This window comes from Elephantulus edwardii, unplaced genomic scaffold (genome assembly GCF_000299155.1).
Source record: "Elephantulus edwardii isolate Elephantulus edwardi_28Jun2011 unplaced genomic scaffold, EleEdw1.0 scaffold00145, whole genome shotgun sequence".
Taxonomy (NCBI): domain Eukaryota; kingdom Metazoa; phylum Chordata; class Mammalia; order Macroscelidea; family Macroscelididae; genus Elephantulus; species Elephantulus edwardii.
Genome location: NW_006399895.1, coordinates 581,982 through 586,096, shown reverse-complemented (window position 1 = coordinate 586,096; position 4,115 = coordinate 581,982). Strand labels below are relative to the sequence as shown.

General features: G+C 41.7%; 1 pseudogene; it reads left to right on the top strand.

Moving 5' to 3' along the window:
- The first annotated feature begins 745 nt into the window (after positions 1-745).
- LOC102861654 lies at positions 746-1,205 on the top strand (annotated as a pseudogene).
- Positions 1,206-4,115: the final 2,910 nt, after the last annotated feature.

Genomic DNA, 4,115 nt, shown 5'->3' with positions numbered 1-4,115 from the left:
TCCCTCTATGGCTGACACCCTGAACCTGTGTGTCTAGCCTCCTAAACTGAGAGAGAATACATTTATTTCTTGTAGCATTTCTGTTACAGCAGGACCTGATAATGAGGACAGGGTGTGTCAGGGTTGTCTCTTTTCATCACACTTATTCAATCTGTATAGCAAGCAAATAATCCTCAAAGCTGGATTATAGGAAGAAGAACACAGATTATAAGAAGGCTTATTAGCAACCTGTGGTATGCAGATGAAGTAATCTTGTTTGCTGAAAGTGAAGATCAAAGGCTGCAGCCTCCAGGATGAATTAAACTTCTATTAAAGAAACAAAAATTCTCACAACTGGGCCAAAAAGCATTATCATCATAAACACAGAAAAGACTGAAGTTGTGCCTGTGGAAGTAGCAGTGCAGAAATCAAATGCTGTATAGCACTGGGGAAACCTGCAGCAACAGATCTCTTGAAAGTAAAGGTGTTACTGTCAGGAAGAAGATGCTGTCCCTGACCCAAGAGGTATTTTTAAATTACCTCATGAATGTGAAAACTGGACAATGAGTAAGGAAAATGCAAGAAGAATTGATGCCTTTGAATTATGCTTTTGAAGTAGAGAGTCATCAAAGAAGAGGAAGACCTTTAGTGAGAAATATTGACACAGTGCCTGCAATAATGAACTAAAACAACCCCGATTGTCCTTTCCCCACCATCTTTGAGCCCGGGAAGGCCTCCTGGGAACAGGAGACTTCTAACCACAGAGATGGCTGGGAGGCTGTGGTGCAAGCCTTCCCTTCCCCACCCTTTTTTTTCTTTCTTGTGTACCATCGAATTGGATCCAACTGGCACAAGGGGAGATTGGCCCTCCTTCTCCAGCAGAACATCTGGTGGATTCAAACCGTGTGCCTTCAGGCAAGACCTCTTTTGCTAGCTATAAACGAGGTCTTCTGAAACAGAGGGAGCACACAGCTCTTCTTAAAATTGATGTTTATGCCTAAGATGAAACAGAATTCTATTTTGGCAAGAGATGTGTTTAACTTTACAAATAAAAAATGAATACAGTGACTCTTGGTGGCAAACGTAAAAAAACCAGAATAACCTGGGGAAAGGCTGCTTGTGCCCATGGAAACAGTGGCATGGTTCATGCCAAATTTTGGAGCAACCTTTCTCCTAAGGCCATTAGACACAGAATCCATGTGATGCTGTATCACCTGAGAATTTAAACTTGCAGAAAAGAAAAAAAAAAAAAAAGATTGTCAATATGTTACAGGACCTAAGCAGTGTTCCTTTCTGTTATATATAAGACTGCTGTTACTTGGAGCCAACTTGATGGCACCTAACAACAACAACATTGTACTAGGTGGCTGGAATATATGATTAAGATTCTGCTTTTCAATTTCTCAGTCTAAGCAGAACCCTAATTATCAAGAAGGACTTCGTATTTTCTTGCTTGAGTGCTGTCTCAACTATGACAGGTCAAGGATTTTTAAAATCACTAGAGTGGATTCACTCCTGAACATTCGTAATTGTGCTATTCAGGGACGTGGGAGTGAAGGGCATCAACTGCTTTCTAAGCAAACAGTGTTAGCAGTTTCTGCTTTTGTCTTCAGAAAAAGCACCAGGCAGAAAGAAGCTCTGCTAATTTAATCAGATCTGAAGAACCAGCTTTTGAGAATGTCATTATCTAGTACCCAGGGAGTGATACCTTGAGAAGTGAGGAGTCAGATGACAGAACGGTTAGACTAAGAAGACGGTGTGGTTCCTGACTTTAGTCAACTGCAAGTGTTAATGTTGTCTCTGTTGTTGTTGTTGTTATATGCTGTCACGTTGCTTGCGACCTTGTACAGCAGCTCTAAATCCTGCCCTGTCCTGATACAGTCTCACTAATTCTGACACATCAACCCCCATTGCCCCAGCCACTATATCAATCCATCTCATCCGGGATCTTCCTCTCCTGTACTGTCCCACCACCCTTTCAAGAATGATGTCCTTCTCCAAGAACCAATCCCTCCTGGCTACATGCCTAAAGCATATGAGACGAAGCTGCAAAATCCTAGCCTCCAAGGAGAAACTTGGTTTCACCCTCTTCAAGACAGACCTATTTGTTTTCTTGGCAGTCCAAGTTATGTTCAAGGCTCTTCTCCAGCACCACAATTCAAAGGCATCGAGTCTTCTTCTGCCATACTTAATCATTGTCCAGCGCTCTGATGAATAGCAAGTAATTGTGAAGACCATGGCCTGGACTAGGTGCACCTTACTCTCTAGAGTGACATCATTGCTTTTCAGCACTCTGGAGAGGGGAGAGGTCTCTGACAGCATATTTACCCCAGTGTAATTTGTCTTTTGATTTCCTGACTGCTGGTGTTAAGAGTGTTGACTGTGGAGCCAAGCAAGCTGTAATTGTTAACAACCTCAATCTCTTTTCCATCTATCATGGTTCTGCCAATTAATACAGTTTTCTTGGGTAGTTCAAATTGTGCAAAGAAGACTCTTTCTGTCTTTTGGGCAAGTATATTTATGTCGTGAACAGAATATGAACTTATCGGGGAGCTCTGGTGGCCTAGTGGCAAGGAGCTGCAACTACAATCCCAGAGGCGCACGGTTCAAATCCAGATGCTCTGCCGGGGAAGGAGGGGCAGTCTCCGCCTGTACCAGTCAGATCTGATTTGACGGTACACACACACAGAGAGAATATGAACTTATAGCATTTAAAATGTTATTGAAGGTCTTTGATATAAACAAGAAGCTCTGATTTTTGTATTGATTGTTTAAAAACAAAACTCAAAACCCTGAAATCCACTCAAGTTGATTCCATCTTGTGGCAACCCTTCTTCACATTTCTGAGGCTGTTAATCTTTCTGGGAAGAGACTGATCTTTATGGAAAGAGACTTGAACCACAGATGTTTTGGTTAACAGCACAACATGTAAAGCAGTATGCCACCAGGGTTCCTCCCATTATTTAAGTTTCCTATTTACGCAGGCCATTGTTGGTTTTGTTGTTTGTTGTTGTTAAGTGTCGTTGAGTTGTAGGCGACTTATAGCGACCCTATGAACAAAAGTCCTCAACACTTGTGTGACTTTCATCCTTTCTCTAGGTTCATAGGGTTTCTGGAGACAAGCTATTACAGAAGTGGATGCCACTCTTGCTTCCAAGCTTGTTATTATTATTATTTCATTAAAATCATGGTGCAATTAGTACCTTGAAACAGATGAGGGAGAGAACTGTTTAAAAGGGATATATGATTAGGTATTATTATCATGACAGGAGTCCAGAAGGAATGCTGCTTAGTGGAGTGAACTTGGGGGGAAGGGATTTTTCTTTGCAATTACTTGCTCTGCATCAGAAAGCTGGACAATGACTAGGGAAGATAGGAAGAGAATTGATGCCTTTGAGCTGTGGTGCTGGAGAAGAGTATTGAATATACCATGGACTGCTAGGAGAGCAAGCAGGTTCATCCTAGAGAGGGTGAGATCAGGCTGCTCCTTGGAGGCAAGGATTCTGAATCTTCCTCTGCCATACTTTGGACATGTTGCAAGGTGACAAGTCCTTGAAGAGGGACATCATGCTTGGGAGGGTGGAGGGACAGTGTAGGAGAGGAAGACCCTCAATGAGATGGATTGATTCAGTGACAGGGGTAATCGGGATGGGAGTGTCAGAGACAGTGCGATTGGCACAGGACAGTGCAGGGTTTAGGGCTGTTGTACATAGGGTCGCTATGAGTAGCAGGTGACTCGATGGCACATAACATCAATTTATACCTGACATAAATCACTATCAATTTTAAAATGGGTCATGAAGGATTCAACTGAGTCTTCAGGGAATTATATTAATAGGCTGAAACCATAACTTTGTCCTAGCAGAGGCATAAGTCATCTAATGTAGAAAAAAAACAAACAAACCAATGTTCATAAGAATTCAAGAACATGGACAACAGATCTGACGAGAAACTAAAGCCGATCTTATTATAATAAAAGGCTCTGGTTTCTTTAGGTGTGTAGTGCTCAACTTCTTAAGTGTTAGTGTTAATCTTTTTTTTTTTTTAACCCTATAACCCAATAAAATGTGCTGGTTGAATATTAAGTACGACTTCTATTATAGCACTTGTTTTTAAAGGTGTCTGAGAGCTTGTGG